The 27896-nt window shown below is 43.8% G+C and overlaps 1 long non-coding RNA gene across 1 annotated transcript; it reads left to right on the top strand.

Annotated features, from left to right (window-relative positions):
• Positions 1-670: 670 nt before the first annotated feature.
• On the top strand, positions 671-27896 carry LOC131378518 (uncharacterized). The gene is made up of 3 exons (XR_009207667.1): positions 671-763; positions 25789-25913; positions 27772-27896. It is a non-coding gene; the product is annotated as an uncharacterized LOC131378518 (long non-coding RNA).

Below are 27896 nucleotides of genomic sequence, written 5' to 3'. Positions count from 1 at the left end.
TGACAAAACCTCAGGTGTCACACAAGCTGGAGATGGAGTCCTCGGTGTTACGGTAAAAAGGCCTTTCCTGGGCACAGGGGAGAAAAGGAGGAGGGAGGGAATTACTCTCTAGAGCCCATGGCACCCTCCCTGCACTGCAGAAGCCCATCAGAGCCAAGATAGCTCCCAGGGAGACTAAAGAAATGCAGCCACTCCCTCAAGGAGCACTGGTGAAGGCCTCCATGCCACAGCTTTGTCACATCAACAAGCTCTGCTTAAAAGCAACTTATCCCTCCAGGTAAAATACAGACCTCCCAAAACATTGAGCCCCTTCAGCTCCAGGTAAAAAGCAATGTCTAGAACATGCAAAGTTAAATTCTTTATTGCGCAGAGACACTAAAAAAAAAAAAGAAAAAAAAAAAAATTAAGACAAGCACCAAGACTTTTAGTAGTGTGGTAGACTGAGCTAGTAATCTGTGCTCCTACTGTTGTAACTGTGTATAAGGATGGGATATTTCTGTTCATTCCGGCCACCTGAAGGAGGTAATTTAATTTACCAGTTTGGTAGTCAAAGCTGTAATTAATCCTCTGACTTGCAACTGCTGTGAATGCTCGTCAGCTGTCTCTGGTGATAAGGGGCTTCTGCATGGGGCTAAGGAATAAGGTCAACCCTGCTGGGAAGTGAGGTGGATCCTGATTGACTTTGGGTGCTTGCTGTAGATGCTGAGAGGTGCAAATGCAGTTTTCTGGATTGAGCTTCATAGATCTCGGCAAAAAATTACTGGTGAGTGTTTATTTCTACCTGCTAAGCCCTTGCCCAGCAGCTTGGCCACGATTAGCAGAACAGAGCACGGCAAAATCTGTGTATTCGAAGTGTTTATGTCCTATCTAATTGTATCTCAGCATTCCTTTAGCTGCATGATTGGTAAAGTCCTTCGAGAAGTGTTATTTTTAGATGAGGCAGTTGTATTTTTGCATGTTGAAGCTCTGGTGCTCTGATATTTAAATCTGAGAGTAGTCTTTTTCTAGTCAGACTTTTCTTGACTAGTGAGGTCTGGGCACTTATCCCTTTTGCTTGGAGGGACTAGCTATGCTGAAATCACTTGGTCTTAGCTATGCTGAAATAAGTCTGCTGGAAGAGCTGCTCTTGCTTTGGCCTGAGGTGACTCCTCATTTCCCTCTGAAAAGGGAATTGCTCCTTTTGAACTGATTTTTAATTTCAGCTTTTAGATCTCTTTCATGTGAAGAGGCTGTGTCCTCCTGGGACATGGTATTTCACTTTCCTCAAACCCCAGCCCCTACAACCTTTTCAGCTGCTGCTTCCAGAAACCAGCTTTTTCTCAGTGGCTGAAGAAGGGTCTCAATCTGTTTCTCAGTGAAAATGGCCCTTCATTCTTGGGGATGTGTCTGTGTAAATCGTGTGAACCCCCATGCACTGGCCCAGGGCCACGAGACAGAGGGGTATTTCCAAAAAGGCTAAAAAATGGGGAAGGGGAGGCAGAGAGCTGCTGGGGTGTGACCGCTACCACAGCTGTGCTGTGCATATCTCAGCTTTGTGCTGTGGCTTCTACTCTGTTGGCAATTGTATTGAAATCAAAACATAACTGTGTTGCTCTGATGCTCTGGCTGCTAAATAGCACCATTGTGAATAAATCAGTGTTACTTCACAGAATCGCTTTAATGTGGCAGAATTGCAGCAATCAGGGTTTGAAGTTAGATTTAAGAGTATCTGGTAAAGAACCTGATTGGCATTCAAAAGAAAACTGCTTTTGTTCACTCTTTCTGCAAGTGGGGGTAAGCACCATCCAGTGGAATTAGCAGCGCACAATGGCCAGGGTAGCTCCTCATTCCTGCTCTGCCCCTGATTTTCATTTCTAGTTTTAAGAACACCTATTTCTTTGGTTCTCTAGTTCTGTGTGAGTCTGCTCATTTCACTGTATAAAGAGCCACATGGGCAATGAAGTACCTTGTCCTACTGAATGCCAAACTAGCCATGTTTAAGGAAAGGAAGGGGAATTTCTCCAGAAAACTGCAGGGTGATAGTTGGAAGGACACAGCAGGATTTAAACGGTCCCTCAAGATAACCATGTCTTCTACAATGATAGATTATGCCTCTTTCAGTATTTCCATTATTGATGTCTGCTCTGTGTTGATCTTGGGTGCATCCAGAATTTTTTTTTCCTCTCTCTCTCGCTCTCTTTTTTTTTTTTTTTTTTTTTTTTTTTTTTTTTTTTTTTTTTTCCTTCACAGTTTGAAATGGGCACAGAGACTTTCCATGTAGGAGGAACTGGCAGAGTGAAAGAAGTCAAGGCTGTTATGATATTGTGGGTACTCACATTTTAATGAACTTTAGTAAATGGCCCCAAGAACAAATAACAAAAATACAATTTGTTTTTTCAACCTCTTTAAAGAGGGTAGAAAAAAGAAACCTCAACTTGCCAATTTGAAAATGTTTTTTCTCTGCTGGGCATATGCTAATTAGAATTTTGCAGATTCTACCAAGAGTTGTTCTACTTTTATGCAGAACTACCTTTAACTTCTCTAAAGTCACATTAGTATTGCTACACAAAAATAAGGTCAGTGCCTAGATATGCCCCCTCAAAAATCGTACAATGTCACATTTTTATTGTTTTAAGGTAGTGATAATAAATATCTAAGACAACTTGATTTATACATTCATTAACAGATATGGATGAACTTGGTTTAATTTTTGGGGCTTCTTAGCTCATCTATGGAAGTTGTATAAAAGAACCTTTCTCTGTCAGCACGTGCAAATTTATTTTGGTTTTGTGATGGAAAGGATAGCCTGTAGTTTGAGATCTTGCTATGGTATGTTGGCACTAATCTGCTTCAATCTAGACCAGGCAAAATGAATCTATTTTTTCTCATCCTTAGGACAAATCTGTTGTCACTTATAACTGCCTGTATGAGAACTTCAGTGTAAAAGGCCTTTATGCTTCACAGCTTGGTTAAAGACACTGAGACTAGGGGAGGGTTTGAGTTTTTTCCCTGTTTTTGAACTAAGGAATTAAATCTGTTTTGGGCAGAGAAAGATGTTTCTTTCTCTGCCCAAAGTTAACCTGTTTGTACTGGAGTATCACATGCTTTGAAATATGCACTGTTATCTTCAGTGCTATTCCCAAGAAAAAAGACAGTGTAGGGCAAAATTGGGAATTACTGGAGTGCTGTATTGGACCATGTACAGAATTGCTTGCACCAGGATATTCCTGACATTCCCCTCATGTGAGTATAGAAGGGAGATGGAGAGAACACACGGGGAAGTAAAGTTCTGCTTTATCAGATTTCCTGTACAGCTTCAAAGCAGTATGACAAATAGTTTCCAGAGATCTTTTAGGTCAGCAATTTTGGAAGTCTTTCCAAAACACCTTGGCTATAATAGATGTACAACTTGTGTGTCTGCCTTTGCTGGTTCAAAGCTCCTGCCTATCAGTACAAACATTTCCCTATGCAAAGCTGCCAAACTGGTTTTGTCCTGCCTGCGGAGTTCACCTATCTCAGCTTACAAGGCCAGGCATGAGCTGAAAGAATCCCTGAATTTGTATGATGTGAAACTCTCTCTCAAGTTCCATAAGCAAGATGAATACATTTGACTGAAATACAGTGGGAATAACAGGCCGAGGCAATTTTCTTACCTGTCTCTGGTAAGTTTTTCCTCAGAAGCTGCAAGGTATTTCGTATATGTCTGGTGAACTCTCACACTTTGCTCATAAACAGCATCCTGGATAACAATCTGGAGTTGTCTGTCAACACCATTGAAAGATCTTTGGGCTTTGTTTTGGCAGTTTCCATGGCTCTGAGTTACTTGCAAAAAGTACTCTGTGAACTTCTCTGTCCCAACTCCATTACAGAGGTTAGGCTCAAGACAGGTTTGCCATCCTGCAAAGAGTTTCACGTAGTCCAAAACTCCTGAAAATATCATTAGTGAGGTATCAGCAGCCTGGAGACCCATGGGATTTTTAGAGATATAAATCAAAACTAAAGCCTCTCTGCTCTGGGAGGCTCAGGAATTTGAACTTGATCTCCAGGCAAGGTGTGACACCTGGGATGGTCCGGTAAAGGACAAGGAGTTGAACTCAGTGATCTTTGTGGGTCCCTTCCAACTCAACTCTGCATATTCTGTGTAATTTCTTGCCCACTAGCTATGGTGAAAAACACAGGTGGTTTATTAATTGATGGGATTATTTTGTTACTTTGTTTTGCTTTCCTTTCCTTGTGTAAGAAGACTAACAAAGCACAATTTCCTCACTAGAGGTACAGAAGGAAGGTTTCTTTTAATAGGATAGGAAAAATATTTCCTGCACAGTGCTAATGACAAAATTTTGTAAGTTCTGACAGTATTTCAGGTAAGGAGTATCTCTGGGAAGATGGGAAGCTTCCAGGAAAAAAAAAAATCCATCCAGAAACATCTGTTTCCAGTATTTTCTGGCTCCTGTTCAAGCACAGAATTAGTCAAAGATGGCCCCACATTTACATCCACCCTCTGCTTTTGCATAATCCAAGGGAAAGCAGAAGGTGCACAGGAAAGGAAGGCTTTGTCGCTCCTATTTGTGGTTAGTCAGGCTTGAAAGGCAGCTCAGCCTTCATCCGACCTGAACTTTGTTTTGGCTGATGGCTCTTATTCTCTCAACACCAATTCCCCCATCCAAGTTCATCAGAGCGATTTGTAGGAGCCTGCACCTAGGTGCTCTTGTCAGTGGGGAAGGGGAAACCCGTCAGCTCCTTCAAACGTAAGAATTTTACCCTCTCTTCTGGGTGAGAGCAACGAGTACCATCAAGGCAGAAAGCTTTATGGCGAGGCAATGGGTAACAGGGAGCAGCAGGGCTGACTTGGCACTTGGAGCACGTCCCTGCCACTGTCCCAGCCTCTCCTGTAGCTTTTCAACATGCTGCTGTGCTGCCTGCTGCAGCTGCACTTCCTGGGGGCAGCTGGCAGCAGCACAGGGGTGATCTGGGGCAGGGTGTGGTCTGGCTCCTGCTGAATTGCTGCAGTCAGGAAGGGAACAGTCCTGGAGAAGTCTGTTTTTACAGGTTGGTTCAGGCAGGCACTGGCATTCAAAAAACCTACTAACAAGTCCTGTGCCTCAGTGCTTAGCTGCTGGGGATCCTACTTCATAGAAAGCCCCGTTCCTTACAGTGTTACCCCAGGGAAATGGTGGGTTTGGTTTTCCCCCCTCACTTGGAGCTTAGCCTTGCTAGCTGCCCCCACAGAGCAATTCCTTGTGTATAGCAAAGATGGGTACATAACACATTTGTTAAAAAAAAAAAAAAGTTGTAGCCTTTGCTGAACCAAGCTGAAGCATTAGATAAAGGTCATTAAGGCTAGGCCAGTTAATATCTGTATTACCAGTGAAATTCAAAATGCTGTCTGCTGCCTCTTTGTACAAACTGCCAGATGCAGGCACCTTGTAAATGGCAGTACTACTGGTGATGAGCCTTTTAGTCTTGATTCTTCGTTGCTGTATATTTATCACTTGCTCACCACGAGCTGCTCTGCAGCCATGAGAACACAAACCTCTGCACAGGATCACCTCTTGGCTGGCTAGTTCTGTCAAAGGAGCATGAAGCCTCTCTCCTCCTTATCTCTCAGTTTTCTGCCTTTTTCTACTGCGAAGTGCTGGGTGAGAAGGAAACCCCAAGTTGTGTTAGGCTGTGCTGGAGAAACAGCCAGGAAAAGCAAGTGCGTGGAGGAAGCATTTAGAGAGCAGAGAGGTTTTTTTAACTGTGGGACCTGAGATGCTTCACGTGCTAAAGGGGCAGTACAATTCTCTATATATAATACAGGAATTCTATCTGTATAATAGAGGAAAACCCAAGAGAGCTATCCCAGACCTTTTGCTCAATGTTTGAGATTTCCTGTCCAGGATTGTTCATTTATTTCAGGCTTAAGTAAGTGAAAAAACATAAGCTCTACAGGGGTCCTGCAACCACAGCCTTGAGCAAATTGTGGTGCTCCAGAGCAGCAATTCCTGTTGGTGAAATCTGAACCTCAGACAAAAGCAGAGGGAAGGGAATGTCCTGCCTCAGCAGCCGGGGGGTGGCATGCTGAGCTCTGGGGGCCCAAACCCAACTGAGAATGGGGCCACAACAAAGGGACCCTAACAGGTGGGTTATCAAGGTGAGCTCGTGTAGTTCCCCAGAGCATCGGCTGGTTCAGTATGAGGTCAGGTTTTGGAGGCAGTGCTTCCTGCCCATGGGTTTGGCCTCATAGCCCTGGTCTCCAGAGGGCTGCTGCATGCCACCACAGCCTTTTGGCAAGTGCACGCTCCAGTTTTAGTTTTTTGCTCATTTTCCCCCACCCCTCACTAGTTACTTTCCTGTCCCAAGGCTCTGTAGTCAGCTCTAAGTGATGATGGCGCACTGATGCGCAGAACAGTATCCCCCATCCTGGAAAGGGAAATCTTTGGGATACAGTGCTGGATGAGTTAATTTCCAACTGAAGTATGTTTGCAGGGTGTGCTTGGGTGTTCCTCTGAGGTGGTGGCAAAGGAAACAACAGGAGGTGCTAACAAAGGAGGAAGGGCCTGTCTGCAGCAGGAAGCTTTCAGAAGTAGACATTTAAGGGATGAAAAGTTGTTGACATGCTGTAGATCACGTCAATCTCTGGCAGTTCTGTGTTTATAGATCTTGCATCCTCTTCCTGTTTACATCAAATTCTTCTGAGCTTTGCACCTTGCATGAGAAAAGATCGTCAAAAGTTGACGTCCTTTCTGAAATAGATGCTTTAAGCTATACCTTCTTTTAAGAGGAAAAAAAGATCTTTACACAACACTACTCTTGATGGGTTTCTGGTAAGCAGTTTCAAAACAATTGTTCCTTCATAACTTATAGCTGCTGCTCTGTGGCAGTAAATATATGTAGTACAATGAAGTGTTTACATGCTACCTTGGGTTTGAAATGGTAGAGAAAAGCATAAATGTTCAAGTATTCCAAAGCAGGGACTTATCCATCCAATCTCTTTCAGAAGAGGTGAAGTTATGGCTTTTGAAGGGACATGGATCCTTTGAAGTTCTGTACCTAGCTTTCCTTGCAGGAAGAGCCAAGTTCAATTTCTCATCTGGACAATGTATGGAATTTAACACAGAGGTCTTGTGTCAGCTTTGGGATTGAAGATCCATCTTGTACACAGTTGTGAAAGACTTTGAAAGCCTGCAGTCATAGGTGCTGTGACAACTGGCTGAAAGTACACCATGAACTTGTGAGGAAAGACAGCAGATGCTGAGCACAGTCTGCGTGCAGCAAGGGGGCTGCAACGCACCAAGGGAAATTAATTTGTTGCAGATGCTCTGTGACTGAGCCAATGAAGGAGGGCTGAGAGGGCCATATTGCCTCTGACCTGTATGCTACAAATGCTCATTTCCACCCCACCCCCACCAACTGCAGGTTTGGTGCATGTTTGGGACAGATGAGAGCTCTCACTTGAAACCTACTGCTCTTCTGTATGGTAAAGAATTTGGTATCCCCTGCCTCCTTTCTGCTCTCCCTTCTCTATCTGCCCCTGATGTCTGTAAGGGTAAGACACAGTGTACAGTGTTTGAGAGCTGAATATAGGAGCTAAATAAGCCAGAAGATTGCTGGAGTTCTTAAAGCTGTATAGCAAGCATGTACTTTGCTAATCTTAGACGGGCTTTTATGTCAGTGTTTCAAGAAGAACTCTGTAAGATCCCTTTTCACCGATGCATCATTACAACAAAAGAGAAAATACAGGAGATGACTCTAGAGCCGACTTTTGAGATGGAACAAAAGCCTGTAATTGAAGTTCTTCTCCAGGCACCTCAAGGAAGTGCAACAAAACCTGGGAAATCAAACTGAAAGGACTCAAAGTCAGATTAAAAGGCTGAAGGCACTTGCAGGATTGTGCCATCACTAATTCACTGAGTGAATCTATTGTGAAATTGTTCTTAAAAATGGAGCTGTTTCCAGTGTAACACTGGATGGTCAAAAGCAGGACCCTGCACTCCTCTTGACTCTGCTTGTTCCCAAGCCTTCTGGGGCATGGCTCTTCCTGGGACTGCCAAGCCTCTTTCTGCTTTGCAGTCATTTTGTTCAACCCTTCACAGCTGACCTCCTGAGCCTCAATCCAAGCTGTTGCTAGATGGAACAAACTTGACTTGAATTATGCATGTGAGTGCCTGACCTGAAGGATCCTCATCCTCACAGGCCATAGCACCTGCAGCTTCCTTAGAAATCAGTGAGAATTCTGAGCACTCCTCTCCTTGGAAAACGAGTAGAGCCTCTTTGGCTCCTGTAAGACAAACAGAAGGAGGAAATATAGGAGAAACACAGCTATCATATTCCTACTGGAATAAAATCTCAAATGCTAGTGTGATGTAGCTCTTCAGAGAAGGTGGGTCACAGGGTTTTACTGCTGTTGGGGGGGGGAGTGGGAGCAGTGTTTTTTGGTTTTTTTTTCTATTCTGTTCTATCTGTGGAGTCCCACAAATAAAAGATAAGCCAAGTCGTTACTCCAGTGCCCTGGTTATGCTGTAATATTTGGCAGCCAGGGGTGCAGACAGTAAGGAGCTGCCATGGAGGACAAGGACAGTCCTGCTTATTCACTCACTTGAAATACAATTATCTGAGTAAGTTCTGATCTGTGGGTTTCTGTGGTCCATGCACAATTTGGGAGGTGATAGCAGCCCAGAGTGTCAGTGTACACTCTGGTTATCTGGGTTTGTGAACACTACCTGCTTCACTGGGCTGTCAGGAAGAAATGTTAAGCTCATTACCATGGGAAACTACATGCTTTTGGCTTAAACTGAGCTATATGGTAGTCCTAACCTAGCTACCTGGAGAAAGCAAGTATTTTTCAGGTGCTGGAAGACAGCAAATGGAGGCGAGCCTTGAACTTGGGAAGGAGCAGCTCTTCAGAGACCATGAGCATTTTCTGTTCATTTTGCTCTAAATGGCCAGAGGACAGATAACTAATGAGCCAGCACTCAGATGTGGTCCTTGCTGATAATGCAGCATCAGCTGTTTGGGACCTGGCTGTTCAGTGAAGTCAGACAGCCTGTTTGGTATCTGTCCCAAATGCACATGTTCTCATCAGGAAGAAAAATCGGAACTGCTACTAATTGGCATGGCAGAGCCCACCTGCATGTGAGGGGAGGGTGAGCAGGCCCTGAGCACATGGGCACAGAGAGGACTGGCCCTGAGCAGGGAATGTTTTCTCTGCTGCTGACTGGGCTGAAAGCAGAGGACAAGTCAAGCTGGTGCTGATTTTGCTTTAATGGCCGTTGGGGCTTGCTGGGAGATACGATTCATCATGTGAGAGGTGAAGCTCTGACTCCGGACTGGGGATGCTAGTAGAGTCTGGGAAGGGATAAACTCTAACCAGCTGGGAGCATATAATAGAATCATGAAATGCCCTGAATTGGAAGGGACCCACAAATACAACTCTTAGCCCTGCACAGGACAACCATGACATGATTGTTGAAGACCTTTATGCCTGCAGAAAATGTTATCTGTTCAGAAAAAGTTTTGTTCCTGTCTAGCATGCCTTGAGCTCTGTTCTGAGCTGGGATTTTAGGGCTACTGGCATCTGTGCAGCAGAGCTGCTGCTCTGGTTCAGATGCCAGTGCAGTTCTCCCATATCTGAGCCATGAGTCTGTGCTAAAACAACACACTTCATCTGATACCCTGGTAGATAATAAGGCCAGTTGGTACTGGCTCCCTACTTGTTTTTCAAGTGAAGTGCACTGGAAGTGAGCCCTCCATTACCTGGAGAGGAAGGGGGGAATGATACCTGCATTTACATCTATTGGAGTATGGGAAGAGCTTTACAGCTGAGCAGTTTACCTATTAGCAGTGAATGGCATGGTATTTCTTCCACATGGGCAACTGTGCCTCTACTCTTAAAATACACTTGGGAAAATAAGCGAATCATTTCTCATCAGGCTGCAAGAATTTTGAAACTCCTCTCCAGGGTTCCTTCTACACTTCTCTGTGTGCATCTTAATTTCCTGTAACAGTCCTAATCCGCTTCCCATAGCTACCCATGGGAGCCTTGCTATCGACCTCAACTGGAACAAGGATTGTTTCTCTCCCTTATTACAACTGCTATTAGCTGGCATAGCTCTTGTCTGTCTCCATCACAGGGGCCATTATAGGTCAGAGGAAGTGAGCCCTGCCTCTGCCCCTCAGAGGTGTCCCAGCAGTGTGGGGATGGAGCATGTTGTCTGTGTGAGAGGGAGCTGCTCTAGCTCCCCATCCACGGTGGAGTGCTGAGACCTGGGGCTGTTAAGAAGGGCATCTTTTGCTGGCATTTACACCCCCACACAACTTCTGGGAGAGTGATATGGATGACAGGCTGCCCTGACAGCTGCTTTTTAATTGCCTGTTCCTGGAGCAGCCTCTGGGCTGAACTGGCACTCGATAGCTTGTTACCTGCGTGGCCTCCGTGGGCTTGCTGCAGAGCTGCTGGGTGAGAGAGATGCTGAAATGGCCTTGGAGCTTGCCTTCCTCCTCTGCATTCCCAGAGTAACTAGGCACCAGAGCTGGGCTGAGCTGCCTGCAGTAGCATCACAGAGCACTGTGATCCTCCTCTTCAACATTGGGAATATCCAAATATAGGGCCAGGCCTCAAGTGGAGGAACTGGAAGCAGATTTGGTGGAGAAAATACAAGGATAATGGAGTCCTGTGAATGTTCTAGGGGCGGGTCACAGGTCCGACAAGAAAGATTTCCCAAAAAGCCCAACCTAAAGCCCTGCCTGAGTCTTAGCTGCCTAAACTAGTTGCATGGAAGGCTAGAGGCAGGTGTAGAACAGGCTTGTCCTGGTCTTGGACAGGCCGCTGGAATGTGTCTCAGATCATGGTGCCTTCCAGGGAGATCCCTCCCTTCTTGAAAAGCAGCCCCTCACTTCCCTGACTGCAGAAGAGGAGGGTGGTGCTCATTCCTCTGTGTTTGTGCTCTCACATTTGCAGTGCCTTGGGCCAGCACTTGCACAAGGCATCTGAGATGGGAGGGCAGGGCAAAGAGTTGGTCCTTCTGCCCTGTACAGCCTGCTGGCAAGGGCCAGCTACAAACACCTGCGTTAGAGTAGCAGTCCTAATGTCCAGGTCTTGCCAGGTATGTCCATACATGGTACTCAGCCTGAGACCAGGATCTGTGCTAAGTCTGGGACAGGCCTGCAGTTAAAATCTGACTGATGTCACAGATCTCATTGCCTGATGTCTGTCCTGAGCGTTTTCTTGTGCCCATACAGACTAAAAGGTATGTGGAGGAAGAGATAAGAAAAATAAGCTCCTGTGATAGGCAACATAGTCTTCAATCCTGAGAGATCAAAAGCATCAAACTTCAGTCCGGAAAAAGGATGACTTGGTGATGTGCTTTTGGGGGGAAAAGAAAATCAGAAAATGAGATTAGAAAAGTACTCATAGTTCTGCACACGGGCAGTATGCGGAGCTTGCTAAGAGCCATAGAGATCTGTAATTACATTTGTATGGATTATACTAATCCGTGAATTTGTAGCCCATGGGACCTGGCCATTTCAGGCTAGAGAAATACAGAATTATCAGGTAGTGCTTCATGATGTGCTAGTACATGTCTTGTGGCTTTTTTCTTAACCCCAGGAGGACCTTGCTAGTAAGGTGCTGCTGGCCTCCCACAGTCTGGGTTCTGGCTGACAGTGCGAATGTGTTTTTTGGGTGTTTCAATTGTACGTTTGGAGGCAGGAAAACTTTATCACCCTTTGAACTTGCTTTAAGGCAGAGCATAATCACGGATTTATTTCGATAATAGTCTAGGAATTTACTTATGTGTTCTTGTTTTCTTGCTGTGGTGTTGGTCGTGCAAATGCAAGCAATCTTTGAAAAAATCACTGATCACACTTTACATTGCCTTTGGGATTAAGCTCACCCCACCTTCATCTGTTTGACTGGTAATATTCCTGATTCTCTGTCTTAGCACTGTGACTTCAGGGTCCAAGTCCCCACAGGGGATGGCTCAGCTCAGGATGCTCACTGGCAATTCACTGCTTGAATCCCAGCTCTCCCTCTTGGCTTTGGTAATTGCTCAGATAGCTCTGACAGTAACAATTTGTTTGAGATTTTTTTTTTTTTTTAAACTTGCTAATGTCTCTGCTGGGACAGAGGGAATACTTTCATAAGCTCATGGAAGAGTAATATTCTCTAATGAGGCTGTTGAGGAGTGTGACTACTTACATATCCACCTGCAGCAAGAGGTTGTGGCTAAGTTGTAGCACCTTACATGTTATTAAATGATCAAAAGATAAATTTGAAAATCATCAACATCAAGGGATCATGGCATGGGTTAAAGTAACTGACCCTTTCACTAAGATATCAAGCATCCTTCATGCCTCCTGAAACTGAGGATGCTGATGGGGTTTGTGAAGTGACCATCTAACACATCTGGTACTGAACACTTCAGGCTTAATGGGGAACAGCAATGGGACAACTTCAGCTGATAACACCAGCTGCGTATTTGACTGGACTCTCTTTTGTGTTATGGAACTTGCATTGCTAATGTTGTCAGCAGCCCACAAGTGAGGGTCACATTTCTGTGGGTTCTGCAACTCTTATTTGTTGGACCTTGGAGCTAGTCAAAGTGTTTTCTCTAAAGATGTACAAAACCAGGCAAGGCAGATGAGTTGTGCCATTGAAGAGTCTTTCTGAACAATCATGTGTTTCTAGGAATTCACACTGGGGGAGAAAACCACATAAAATGCATCTTCCATTTACTGGGGGCAGGGAAATAGCAATATAGTAATGGAGGGGCAGCAGGGCTAACAAGTGCCATTTCAGAAGTGGTGAGACAGCAGTAAATGAATTTCTGAACTTCAGTGTGTTTGTGAACTGCTAACCTGATGTAACCGCTTCCTGGCACATAAAGCACTTTAGAAAATGCTTCAGCATGCGGTGCTGCCATCTGCTATGGAATGGTGGCATCTTCATAGTGGCCTATAACAACAGGGTTTCTCTCAGCAGACTTCATGTGTTCCTCTGTAAAACATGGATGATCTCAGTACCCTGCCCAGACTCTTTTTTCAGACCAAAATCCAGGAGCTGATCCAGAGCATGCCAGCCTTTGTCCCAGACACTTGTGGCTGTAAATTGCCATTAATTTTGGAACTTAGAAGTCTCCAAGCTGGAAATGGAGAGGAGGGAAATATGGCCCTGAGGGTGGGGAATGGGGGGGGAAGGTGAGGAAAAATATCATGTTGTGTAGAGAATTTGAGATTTAAAACTCAGTCCCACTTGCAGAGTAAGCTGATATCTGTGGTTCAAAATGGCATGTCAAATGCTGCTTTGCCAGCACTCCTGGGGATGTGCATCCTGTTCCCTGGTTCGTGGGGCTCAATACAGCTGTTATTTCTTCTCTGCAGACTATTTGGCACCACTTGCTGTGACATGGCTATGGTCAAAACAGGCTTCTAGAATCACAGAGCTACTTTAAGCTGGCTAAGCATCATCTGACACAGATATGGATGTGCCAGAGCTTTCATACAGAACATGTCTGATGTGTAGGACTTGACATGTAAGACTTGGCTCAACAAGAAATTAGAGGTTCACTGGTGGAGCGAGTTCTGAGGCAGACGTGGACTTTTCCCTAATCCTGCTGTGTCCCTTTGCATCTGCTGCTGCAGAGCATCCTGTCACTTTGTGCACAGCCTTTGGCATCGTGGAGCAGGGCAGTGCGGCGAGGCTGCCCAGCCAAACTCAGAAGCTTCCTTGGCACAAGAACTACAGCACTTATGTTAAGTAAGAAAACGTAGACCTACTTTTACCAGCTAATTACTGTGTTAGAATCAGTTAATTAGCCCATGTCACAATGGAAACAGGGTCTTTTATATGCAGATGGGAATTAATAGTATCAAAGGGCTGTGAGGTAGGGAAGGGGGAAATGGCCCTGTGGGTTGGATATTGTGCCCTACAAAGGAATTGCAGTCTGCCAACCAGTTCTGATTATCCTGCCCTTATCGAGACAATCTCTTCCCTGAGTGCTGCATGAAATTTGGTATATCTGCCAATAAACTGAGGTTTACTAATCACTTCACTCACTTCTCTTGGTTTTAGTGGGTCACTGGTGAGAGAGTCCCTCCCTCCTTCTCTCAGTGTGAAATTGAGACACAGTGGTGGGAATGGCAAACCCCTTACTCCTGCCCCTGTGTGGGAGGCATGGAGGGTTTCTCTGCTGCCTTGGACTGGGCTGCTTCTTGGCAAGTGTATGCTACTCATTTTATCAGCTAGGAGAGAGGCTAAGAAAGTAGTGAAAAAGGTGCCTTCAATCTGGGGTGCAGAATAGAAATGAGCAGTAGGTGGAGGAAACCCTTTGAGCAGGAGGTCCCTGCGCAGGGCAGGCAAATGGGGAGCCATTGGTTTTTGGATTCTCCCCACACTTGGACACAGGCTTGGTTAATGAACCTGTGGGAAGGCTTCAGCTGGGGGTAAAATGTTCACAACATTGTTTTGGATGAAATATTAAATTTATTTTAAAAAAAACTAAGGTAGAATTTTTTTTTTTTTTAATTCAATTACGTCATTGCTGCTACTTTGAAATGGCTAAAGTCCCTGAGCAGAAGGATCCAGGCTTTTACTTTACTGCTGCAATGCCTATGTTCTGGGGCAGAGTCAAATGTCATCATTCCTTTTATTTTATGAGCACAAAAGAGATGGACTTAGAGAGGACCATCTTATACCAGTTTAAAAGGGTAAAAGCACATAAGGATCCTAAGCAGAGTTCAGATGCTGTAGGGATGTGGTTGCAGACACTGGAACTCTATCTTCTTGTTACCTCAGGTCAAGCTTCCCTTAAGAAGCTCAGCTGTTACTCCAAAAGTAAATTTTAAACTGTTGCTTGGGCTTAAATCTTATGTTTGGGTCAGTTCCACTCATAAAGATGTAATTCATAAACGAAATGCTCTTACTGGTTGCTATTCCAAGAAACCTGTGTCAGTGTCTGTCTAATCTCGGGTTTCTCCAGCATTTTAATAGCAGAACAGTGGACCCATGTCAGTGATGTGCCTCTTGCCTGCATTTTTTTTCCTGGTATCACTTTGTGACTCTCCTTGGAGATCCTGCACCCTTTAATGCTCCCTTCAGCAAAACCTCTTAAAGGATTACTTTGACTTGTGATTAGAAGCGGCAGAGAGCAGTTGGCAGATCTGAAACTCAACAAAGTAGTGCCGTTTGCTTTCTGGGAGTTTTTTTCTCCCTCTTATCACAGACTGGTTGCAGTTAGAAGGGACCTATGGAGATCTAGTCATCCCCACCCCCCACTTCCTCAGATGCAGGTATTGCTTATGCTTCAAAGTTGTCAGATTGCAAATAATGCCTGTAAGGGCAGGTGGGGTTTGGTTCAAGACCCAATGCTTAGCCTAGGAGATGGAGGGAATGCTTCTTTTTAAGTGCAGGAGAAGTCCTCTTTTTGACATCTGTTCATGTAAGTTCTTATACTTTGTTCTTTGCTAGAAAAGTTCTGTATCTGCAAGGGGAAACCTGAAAAAGAAGGCAAGGTCTTCAGAGGGCATCACAGGGTGGAAAGAGCAGCTGAAAATCAGTATCAGGCCCTTGGGGGAGTAGTTGAGGGTGGGGGAAGGGGATGCTTGTTGGATGCATCCATGTTAGGGGTTCCTGTTGAAACTGATTCACTCTCAGATGCAAAGCAACACTGTTCTTCCATGTGGGGCATAGCAAAAGTTGTCAAATCCTACTTTTACCCCCCAAATTGCATTTGAGAAGTTGTTCCACCTCTTGGTGACTCCTGATGTAAATTCTTGGCCATCGGCTGGGAGTTGCTGGGGTAATTTATTCAGTCTGGGTGAGAATTAAGTGGCACTCACTGGCCCACTGATATTTACAAGAGCATATGGTTGAAATCCCGTCACCAGATCACAAGGAAAGGCTCCTTTTCTAGTGGGTGGTGACTTTTGCAGTCTGTGTAGTCATACAGATTCTGCCTTTTCCTATGCCAAATGTTTAATGGAGGATGTCTCACAAATTTTGTTTCCTCTACATCAATACAGTGTTATGCAAAGCCCTGCCTAACTGCAGAGCCTTTTTAATTACCCCCCGACTCACTGAAGCACCATAGGTGTTTTCAAAACCAACCTGGTGTTCAAAGTCAGAGACATACGTGAAAGAAAGGGTCTGACCTGAACCATCCTGTGCCTGATGCACAGTGCATCCTTTCCTAGAGATTCCCCACAGACTGGCCAGGAGACCTGGCTCTTGACTGGTGAGGGGTGGGTTCACAAAAACCAGAGAGGCACGTGGGTTTCATCCTAGCAGTAGTGAAGCAAGAATCACCAGAAAGCTAACCTTGCACAGCCTTGACAGCATGCAGCGTTTTTGTTTTAAGGGCATTGGTAAAATTTACTGGAGACTCAGGTTTACATTCTCAAAATTACTGATGTGCTTGAAAGCCCTGAGGGACTAGGACCTCTGCCCTTTCATCTACCTTCAGCACTGGGCACCAGTTCTAACTGCTAATTTGCGTATAGTTTGGAGTCACCTATCAGGCATTCAAGGTTCATCTCTCCTCTTTCTCTAAAGCCTTTAACGATCACTAAAGGAATTGCACAGTGATCACCCAGGACTGGTGTGTTATCTCCAGCTGAGGCTGCTACAGTGCTGAAAGCCCATGCTCACACAGCCCAGCTTTGCTAGGGTCAAAGGGAGATCCAGGCTATCCTTGACTTTTGAATTTGCTTTTGTTGCATCTCCAGGCAGAGAAGTTTGCTTTGCCCCTGCAGAGATGGGAAGGAAGGTGGATGTACCACTGACAATCTCCTGTAAGATCCTGGGTTTCCTAGTTCAGGTGTGTGTGGTGCTGACAGGGTCCTGTAGCTCTTCCTGTGATTCTGTGATGAGATTAACTCCCCTGGGGGAACTGCTGGGGCAAGCCCCTGCCTGCCCAAAATGTACATTTTGCTCCTACTTCTGCCAGTGGAATTATGCTTTCTCACCTGTCTGGTGGTGTTCTGCCAGTGCTTTCTGCAGTGATAGGGAGAAGATCAGTAGACACTTTGGGGTTAGAGACAAACAGCTCTGCTCTCTGCCTGGCTGGCCTCAAGATCTCAAGAAGCAGATGTGTGCAAGGCTTGGATGAAAACAGCTCTCTTTGACCGGGGCTCCTCAATCCCTGACAAGCACGCCTGCCTCCCCTGAGCATCAGGCTTTTGGCAGGCTTTGACCCAAAGGAGTGAGGGTAAAGCATCTGGGCTCTGTTTATTCTCTGGGATGGAGGATGCGTGCGAGGAGGGGCAGTGTGCCCGCGCACATGTGCAGGGGTGAGCGCTGCCACCACCACCACCCGTGTCCCAGAGCTGATGTGCCAGCCCATGGCAGAGGCAGGATGCTGTGCAGGGAGATCAAAGAGGAAAGCTGAAATGAAAAGATGACTACCAGCAGTGGGGGAAAAGCCTTGAATTCCAGCATGAAGTTTGCTCCCTTCTGTCAGATCAATGCACCACTTAGGACATGCATAAACCATATGTTAAAGGTGTTAGAGGGATGAATGTGGAGCACATGTGTTCGCCTGAGCCTTTACCTCGGGGTGGACTGACTGGAGTAAAGGATAAGCACTCTGGGACCTCCTGACCAAAAGCCATCTGACACTTTCCGTAGTTTCGTCAGTTTAGACTGTCTGTGCACAGGAATTAGGAACATTTTCTTCTACTGATTCAACCCCTATAGCTAAATAACACCTCCCGTAACCCAGTGACCATTAACAGTTCGAGGTAAAACTTGAAACTTACCAATACCTCTTGCAAAAGATAAGCAAGCTGTGTTACCAATTTATGGGGGAAGTGAATAAAGAAATCCCTAAATGGTTATTCTGCCGGCCTCAATATATCTTGTGGGAAGAACTTCCTAAAGCCCAAGAACTAAGGCTGCAGAACAGGAGGTATTAACCAGGTGATTTATTTCTCTTTCAGAACACAACATTGCTCCTTGGGGTTTGGTTTGGTTTTTTTTTTTTTTCCCCACTATAGTAAATAAAATCAATATTACTTTTCTAATTCAGGATAATAAAAAACCCCAAATATAGAAGGAAATAAAGCTGGTGATGCTTTAGTGTTCCCCTGTCATAACCAGGGAGTATTACTGTGCTGGAAGAGCTGCTCTGTGTTGCTGCCTTCAGGTCACAAGACTAGAGGGAAGTTCCAAGGACAGCTGGGTGTTTGGTACAGCTATAGCATATATTCATGCAAGGAATTTGGGGTACTTGATGAGAAGACAAAGAAGAAACATTTCCCATCAGGATTAATGGAGAGAGACTGGTTTCACTTGCTGCAGTTCATTATAGAAAATTGTCAATGACAAATCACGTATGGCTGCGAGAGGCAGGGTGTTCTTTTCACCTTTTCTTTCTCATTTAACAAAACCAAGCAGCACTACACTGATCAGCACTACCAGCCAAGACAAGCAGTGCCTGATGCTTGGTGTTGTTTGGGCTTCTTTGGGTTTTCCTCTGTTACAGAGGATGATGAGCAATGCTGCAAGTGGCTGTGCTTCCTCTCAGGCTGGAGCGCCATCCAAGTACTGTGGCACTGCCTCTGCTCCTTGGCCACTGAGTCTGGTGGCCTGTCCTCTCTGTACTGCACCATGGCATGGGTCCCTAGCTCCCAAGGTTTGGCTCATAACCCTGGGCTTCTCCCTAGTCAGGCCTTGAAGCATTTTGTAATAGCTTCAGTCTTTGCTTCCTGGGAAAGATTTACAAGAAGGCCTTCCCTAGCATTTGGTTTCACTTGCCCTTTTGAGCTGAGGTCAAGATCAGAGAGTGAGTAAGTAGGCTTTCCCAGCTTGCTGACATTCAGCTGTTCAGTCCACCAACTCTGCCTCTGAGCTAAGCATTTTATGAAAGCTTCTTTCTGTGCCTCTTTTTTTTTTTTTTTTTTTTTTTTTTTTAATATATTAAGGAAAATGCATATCTTTAAGGTAAGGCACTGTGAATGACTTCAGTTCTACAGGCATCATACAAGCTGTATAAAACTGAATTGTGTTGTTTTCTATGTCAAGTGCATTGCTGCATCTGGGATGCAGAAGGGCTTTATTCACAGTTTCAGGGGAAAAACATCTCAGAGGATAATTACTCTCCCTGCTAAAAATATCTCTTTTTGATTTTCTTCTTCTTCTCTCTCTCTTTTTTTTTTTTTTTTTTTTTTTTTTTTTTTTTTTTTTTTTTTTTTTTTTTTTTTTGTGACTTCTGCTAGATGAAACAATCAGTAGGCATTGCAAATCTTTCTCCATGTAAATACTAGTGAGTGGGTCACATTTTGGGCTTCAGCTGGCAAGCTATCTGTGCTGAATTTTGCTGGTCTTTCTTACAACTTTAATTAGTTTGTCCTAATCTCCAAAGAGGTTCTTGTACCTCGCTTGCTTTTACTTTGTGGGGGCACAGCAGAGCTGTCAGTGCTCATAAAGTCTTGTCTGTACTGTGTACAGATGCAATGCCATGTTCTTGCTCTTCAGTGTTGCCCATCTAAGTGAGGAAAATAGCCAGGTAAACAAGTCAGCTGCTGCTCCAGGAGCTCATGTTATTGAAATTAAAGGAGTAAACTGTGATGCAGCTCTGAAGTTCTGCCTGTAGAGCTGTGCCTGGCTCCCTGCTGCTGCTCCTCAGCCTTGCCGTGGAGCTGCCACTACAGGGAAACATGAGAGTGGGCACAAACCTCTAGGTTTTGGGACTGAGCTGATAGACAAAATCTTAAGCCTACCTGGGCAAGAAAACAGAGAGGTCTTTCCTTTGGTGTTTCAAAGTCTCATTGTCAGAGAAGCAATAAATTCAAGGTCATTTTCTGCTTGTAAATTGGATCGTCACTGTGAAAACCTCTCTTAATTTTCCATTTCTCCAGTGAGATCTATCATGTCTCCTACCTGTGCCTGGCTAGTTTAATATCCTCTCTCTCTTGCCACTTATTATTCCTGTAGGGCTGCTTATGATTATAAACTATTTATTCAACTTTGCAGGTGATTACAAGAACAAATAGTTTAGTGTTGTATTGACATTGTGTCATTGATGATGCCCCAACAGCCCCTTCCCAAAGACACTGCTCTTCCAGATAAGGAAACAGGGAAAGTGTGACTGAATACCATGCATGTGAAGAGCTCAAACATTTCCTTCTTCACTCCACCCCAGATGTTCTTTTCCCAGGCATTGTATCCAAGTCTTCATTAGAAATTTGAGAGAAATGCTTTACTGTGGCTGGTGGCTTGGCTACGTTTCAGGTTCAGGCAGACTTTCCTTTATTCACACACCCTTTTTTCTTATTATTTTTTAATACTTCTCCAGAAACTTGTATTATCACCTTGAGCAGTGCAGAAAAATATCCAATATTTTAGATGCCTCTTTGTAGCATGTTAATCTCTGAGACTGAAGAAAAAAAAATATCTTTTGGTCCCAGCCCCATTTTTAATAGGATAGTAAACTAAGAAGATACATGAGGATTATTCTAATCTCACCCTGGAGCTCTCTCCAGCACTATCTGGGACCCATTATTGAACTGCCTTCTCCAGTGCTCTAGAAAATAGGCACTTATCTTGATGTAACAAGTAATGATAGCAAAAGCCTGAGCTGTCATGCTTTGGAAATAATGGATTAGCTAATTGATTGTGAAAAGAAATATTAGGCTGGAGCTGAACTCCCTTTGGAGTGCTCTCTTCTCCTTGCTTCAGTCTTTAGTCCCTTGAGGGCATGTTTGTACACTGGGAGGGGGAGGGAGGTATATTGAACACAATCAACTACTCCTCCCACGAAACACATGCAAGGGACCGCTGGATGTGAGCTGCCTTTCCTCATCTTGTAGCTCTCCTGGAGCAGTCCATTGTGCGTGCTCTGGTAGAGCAAGGGAGCTGGTGAAGGGTCTGGAACACAAACTTGATGAGGAGCAGCTGAGGGAGCTGGTGGTGTTCAGCTTAGGAAAAAAGGAGGCTGGGGGGGAACCTTATCACTCTCTACAACTGCCTGAAAGGAGGTTGCAGCCCGGTGGGAATTGGTCTCTTCTCCCAGGTAACAAGTGACAGCATCAAGAGGAAATGTCCTCAAGCTGCAGTCTAAGTGCCAGGGGAGGTTAATGTTGGATGTCAGGAAAAAATTCTTCACTGAAAGGGCTGTCAGGCATTGGATCAGGCTGCTCAGGGAGGTGGTAGTGTCACCAATGCTGGAGGTATTTAAAAGATGTGTAGATGTGGTATTTAGGGATGTGGTTTAGTGGTGGACTTGCTTGGCAGTGTTGGGTGAATGGTTGGGCTCAGTCTTAAGTTCTTAATCTAAATTATTTTGTTATTCTGCTGCTGTGGCAGAAGATAAACACACAAAGCCTTATTTGCCCTTATATTCTTTAAACCTTTTGGGTCTGGGCTTTAAACCTCTTGGGTCTAGGCACAGCACATGACCTGGGCAGGAAAGGGACTTCTTTCTGGAGATGTTCATTGTTTGCAGGTCTGCCCAGAAGTGAGAATTCTAGCAAGAATGTATGAAACTGGTCCTCGGGACATCATACACACTCTCCTACTTCTCATGGCAATGAATGTGTGTTAACAGCATAACTTTGACCTCAGATATCGCTGCAGCCAATGCACAGTCCCACTGCTCTTCCTTCATCCATAGGTGAGGAACTGAGGGAGGGCAGGCAGGATTCAGTTGCACAGCAAGACTGAGTCAAGCTGGGAGCCAAGTGCAGGTTTTACCTGTCTGTGCAGTTCACTCCGTGATACTTAGCTCTCCCTCATACTGAAAAGAGATACATGTTGCTGTCTTGAATATGTCTTTAGACTGTTTTCAAAAGGCATAACAGACTACCCCAAGCAGACAAATTACTGCTGTCAGCAGCACAATAATAGTCACACACATGGTTTCTTTCTCCTTTTCTCTCCTCCGCTCTCCGTGATGAAATTTCTAAAATGTTGTACACTGCACAGAATGCAAACAGACACTGGATTAGTTAAAAACATACTTCTCTTTATTTGAAAGTTTTCAATTCATAGATAAAAGGCAGTCAATACATTGCATAGTATGCCCTTTTTTAAAAGTATGCTTATTATCAAATGTGTCTGAGAAAAGGGATGGTTACTGGCTCTAACTTCCCACAACAAACTGAAGTTAATGGAACAATAAATTAAAAAAGTAGTAGTAGTCCACATTACATATAAAATAGATGTTAACAGATACAAACGTAACATGAATGATGACTGATTCAGTTTCCCTTCTCCTTAGAAATTCAGTGTCTTACTAGAGTGGTTGCCTAAGCTGAGTTTTTGTTAAAATGCAGTAGTGCTCTGAAGCTTTGAAACACAAAAGCCACACATTTCTTTAAATGAATGGGAATGTCTTCAAGAAACCTTGCTAGTGGGAATGAAGGTGCTGTTCTCCTGCCCCTGTGATGGTCAGGTCCTATTGCTGCAAGGAGGCACACTTCAGCTGTAGCTGTAGCTGTAGCCCTCGCTGCTGCAAGGAGGATGCTTCAGCTGTAGCTGATCCTGGCTCTAAGGCACTTCTAGGGCCTAACAACTGTTTACATTGCAGGCACTAAGTATTCAAAGGACAAAACTCTGCAGGGTGGGAGAGTGGGGTGTCATGCAACCTTAGGTTAGTGTACTGGCCACCATCTCTGGGACTGCCCTCATGGTCCTGTATAAATGCTCCTTGCTGGAAATACAGTACCTGGGCCCTCTATGGTATTAAACCCTATTAAAGCATTAAAGAAACAGTTTTAAGAGATGTATCTCGTCAGTGTGCTCTCTTTCCTGTTTACCTCAACTCATGTGGGTTTTCATGAGTGCTTTCTGGCAGGCAGGTTTTGTCATGGAGCTGGTCCTGTGCATGGGTTGAATGTCAGGGTGCCACCTGCACTTGTCTCCTGCCTTGAGCTGGAGGCAAACAACTTGTTCACCTGTTCAGGGGAGCTTCAGAAAGTGCCAGAGCTATGGTGGGGAGGTAGGCATTGAACAGGGACATGGAGAGAGAAACTTGTCAAGCAGAACAGCAAGAGATCTCCATCAGGGAACCGAGTAGCAGAGTCCATGCAAGCTGGAGCTCCAACAGTTTTTACCACAATGCGGATGTTGGCCCGTATATTACTCTACAAGAAAAGTCAACCACGTTCTGAACTACAGGGTTGTAATTCAGCCCTGAGGATCTGATGACTATAGAAACCACCTGAGCTCTGCTGCCCTGGTTTGACAACCATACGCTCCTGGAGGCAATTATAATCTTGTTGTATGTCTCGGCTGCCTGGCACTTTTTTTCCTCCCTCCTTCCATACTTAACACTGAGGTAGAAGTTTCAACTAGCATTAAGACACACAAAAATTGAACAGGATCTTAGTGGGAAAGTAGTCCTATGACCTTCAAAATTTGTGAAAACACAACGTGGCTATAAAATGAGTAACTGAAATAGAAGAGTAATTCTAAAAATGTCAGAAAAACAGGAAAAAAAGTACAGTACTGAGTTGCAAGACATTTTCTATTGTATTTTTAAAAAGTATGAGATTTTTTTAAAAATTCTTTATGGTATCAGAGATATTCTGGTATCAAAGTAGAAGTACACATGAATTTTTGAGGATACTAATGGTTTTGAACAACTATCCAGTTGGCTTCAGTTGAGTGTTGCTTTTATTTGCTATAAAAATACATGTTTAACTATTCATGTGTATATAGTGACATACGGGTCTTGCAAAAAAAAAAAATTCTGCATTACTTCTGAAGCTTACAAGGAAGATCAAAGTAATGGAAGTAATCTTTACTATGAGACTTATTGTTCATACAATATTTAAATATAAGCAATACAAATCACCAACATAGGATTTTTTTTTTTTTTTTTTTTTTTGCTTTACAACCCCTGTAATACTAAAGAAAGGTTATACTAATACCTAAATAAATTGAGTTAAACTGCTCCTATAGGGGCTGCTGTTAGTTACCTCCACTGTACTTAATACCACAGAGCAAATGAGGTCCAAATTTCAGTTGAAAGAACATGGTTAGCTTGGATTTCACCCTATTGATTTAATTATTGGCAGGAATGTGAAAACACATTCCGTGTAAGAAAGCTGTTAAAGCCAAGGAGGGGGGAAAAAAGTTCTTATTATTCTTAGAGCTATTTTCCAAGAAATACTAGATGTTCCAGCTTTAATGCTGCATTTTTAAATCAGGGGAAAAATTCATGACTAGGGGAAGACAGTGTTTATGAGCCTTGAAGGAGAACACTTCACTGACATTAAAGGCAACTTTGCAGACTCACTTGAAATGTATCAATTTGTAATCTACACATTTACAGGAGCTGCTCTGCTCTGAAAGCTGTTTCCCAATCTGTGCCAAAACATTTGAGGCTGTGTAGCATACTTCTGATGATAGACCTCCAGGCTCTGTTTCTCCATAATTGATTTAGTTATTAGTTATGCAGGGGAGAGAAGAGATCCCTGAGGCTTAGTAAAACAGTATTCAGTTACTAAAAGCAGCCCTTTGTGAATTAATGTCATCCTACCAGCTCTTTCTGCTCATTATTCCTTCAAGTCTTGTTTTCCTGGACACCAGCTGTCACAGAGGAAGTCTCCAGCCTTTTCTTCTCCTGCCTCCTTGGCTGACTGAAGTTGCACCAGCACGGTCTGGAGTGCCTCCTTCACCACCTGGATCTCCCTCTGCAGAGACTGTGCAAGCTTTATTAAGGAATAATCAATAGCTGATTGGCAGTCCCTTTTCTCTTTCCAAGTTATTAAGTACATTCTTGTTCTGCTGTTCACAACAGATGGCCATGGCTATCTAATTGTAGCTTCAACTTCTTCCAAATTGTTTGGATTAAATATTAATACATTTCTCACACTTGCTAGCAAAAGAAAAATGCATGCAAACTCAAGTCCTCAAGTAGCATTATATAGCAGTTTAAAGAAGGGAGGGGATGGGGGATACTGCTTGGATACTGGGAAGGAAGGAGACAAAAAATATTGTGTACCATGGAGACAGCAGCACTAGGAACAGAGTTCCCTGATGGATGGAGGGTGGATTTTTACACCAGAGACATAGACCTGGGGATCAGATCCCAGGTGAAGGCAACAGGAGCAGTTCGAAAGAAATACCAAGAGACTGCAGCTTGTGTGGCATTAGTGAGCTCAACGTGTGCTATGCAAGGTGGGGTGGGAATCTAGGAAAGAAGCAAAATCAGCTTATAGCAGAGAAAGCGTTCCTGCAACACTTACCTCCAGAAAGTTTTCATGTTAGCTGAATTATCATTATAATTATAGTGCAGAGCACACCAATATAAACTATACGAGACTCCAGAGGGCATGCTTTGAACAAGGTGAAAACCAAAGAGGGCAGCAACAAGGTTGTACTGTTGTGCATTAAAAGGAAGAAGGCCACCTGAAAAGTATCCAATAACTAGTATAAAATGCTTCATTTGGTTAAGAAAGAGTTTTCCACATTTTATTTTCCTCTGTCTAGTTCAGAGTTCCTGCAATGACTTCAGGAAGAAACTGATGGTTAATGGCTCAGCCTCTGAAAGAGACCTTCCACTTCCCTCCTTCCCCAGCTCCACAATGCCAGGAGGGAGGGTGTCACATGCTGGCAACAAGGGGTGCAGCAGGGAACAGACTGGCAGATGAAGGCAGGACATTCACAAAGACAGTAGCAACTACTGACACGTGCATCATTGTTTAAGTGGCCAGGCTTCCTTGGCAGCACAGCTTTTTCTGCTATGACTGGGGATAAGTTTGTACTACCAATATATTGGCCTTTCTGCTGATAATCTTAAATCAGCAGCACTGTCCACTGTTGGAAGAAGTGCAAGGACTGGGTGTAGCTCAGTGAGACAACCAATTTTATCCTCTCTTCTATAGCTTACTCTTTGTGGAGAAGACAGCAAGCAGAGGCAAGTCAGAACCTTCTGAACTGGTGAATCAATGACCAAGTCTATGAACAGACCCTAGGGCTCATCCCATCCCCACTGAGGCCTCTTGGACAGGTATGAATGAAGGGCAAAGACCCCAAAAGACAGAAATTGGTTCATATCTAGCAGTATGTCATCAAATCATGCCAGGACCCCACTTCAAGGGAAATTAAACAGGGTAACACCGAAACAACTCAGTTTCAAAAGTAAAACACACAGAAAGGATAATGCACAAGGAGAGTCTTTGTCCTTTGTAGAGCTCATATATTAGGAAATGTTGTTTTACTTGACCCCAATGTCAATGCAATGTCAAGAAAAAAATATGGCCTCAGGTTATGTGACTATAAAAACTAAGCTGCTACTTTTGAAAAATTGTGACTGGACCATGGTAAAACTATACCAACCGCGGCTCTTTTAGGCAGCCATTATTATGTCTTTGAAAAGTCTTGGCTGCTTTTGATTCTGTTACCAATTCCTCAAGATTCCAGCTTTGTGTATTTACATGCATTTGCTATGATGTTTTGCTCTTAATACGTTCATGCATATTTCTAATTTCTGGACAGCTCTATTAATCTAAAGGGCTTCTGATTACAAGTAGTAGCACAAAGTACACACAAAGCTTCTCCTATCCCAGGATCACAAAGCCCTGTACAAGGACAAATTAATTATGCTTTCCATCTTTTCTGAAGTAAGGTGTTATTACCCTCTTCTAAGTCCTCAATTCTCCACCCCTCTGCAACTTAATCATGAGGCTTTGCTGAAAACCTAACTGGTAAACATAAATTCTGCAGTTCATGAACACCATAAACCTTCTGAAATCTAATTAATTCTGATGTGTAGTCTTTGACTACATGTTGTTACTTGTAATATCCCTGGCAACCACAAACTTCTTTTCAGGTAGAGAGAAAAAGCAAAATCGAAATATTTCAGTGACAATGGACGAGAAATCTCAAAGGATGGAAGAAAACGAGGAAGACAGGAAAAAAACCTGTTAACCAACAGAATGATAGAGCAAGAAAAAAAGATGACTGCATAGTCTAAATACAGCTAGTTCCAATAACCTCATAAATAACACCACAATCATATGCAGACAAGTAACTGTCAAATGAGCCTTTATGGCTAAGACAAATGTATGGTATATGGCTGAGCATGGCATCTCTATCCACACACAGTTTATATCTGGATAAACAGCTTCACCCATTATAAAAATGCAAATAAGCAGTTTTGCATGGGTCCACATGCAAATGTGTCCTTCATGCTTAAATTCTCTATCCAGTGCTGCAAATATTGAGCCAGAATCCAAGGCAGGAGTGAAAACAAGTTCGGACGAGGAATAGTTTCTAGTTCTGCTGTCTTCCTCTGAAAACTGTAAACAGCTCCACAGTGTCAAATAAATTAAAGTACTTGGGAACAAGTAAAACCCATAGTCACACAAATGCAACACATATTCAACAATGCTGCAGGTCTAACAGTGTCTTGCTGGAAACTTTTCACCTATTTGACTTTGTCTCTTTGAAAAACTTAAGCATCATCTCAGAGCCCATGATTTGCAAGCAGATAAAAAGCAGATCAAACTACTGTAGAGACTTACGTTTTGGAAAAAATGGGATCATTTTGCTCAAATCCTGCTTCCGATCTCTCAGCCCAGATGTATAGGGAAAAGAGACAAAAAGTAGATTTCAACCAGTTGCTTTCCTATAGGAAAGGTTAGAAACTAAGAGTAGATATTATAAGATAAAAGACAACGGAGAGACAATGAAGGACTACTACTGCTCTGAGATAAGGGCCAATGAGATTTTGGAAAGTAACTGCATTTTTTTTGACATCCGATGTAGAAATTTGTTCTTGAAGAGCAGAAATAATCAGAAAGAGGCTTTTGGTTGGGTCTTCTCTTGTTTTTAACCTGGTTAACTATTCTGCTTGTTTCCAAAAGCCAAACTCTACAGTGGCTGCAGACAGATGCACCCCTCGATGTCCCAACACCTAACTGCAAGTGTCACTTCTAACTCCAGGCATCAGCACCCATGGAGGAGCTAAGCCAGCTGGAAAGCAGCTCTG

This window comes from Hirundo rustica, chromosome 3, assembly GCF_015227805.2.
Source record: "Hirundo rustica isolate bHirRus1 chromosome 3, bHirRus1.pri.v3, whole genome shotgun sequence".
NCBI lineage: Eukaryota > Metazoa > Chordata > Aves > Passeriformes > Hirundinidae > Hirundo > Hirundo rustica.
The sequence above is the reverse complement of the archived record's forward strand: the minus strand, read 5'-3'. Positions and strand labels throughout refer to the sequence as shown.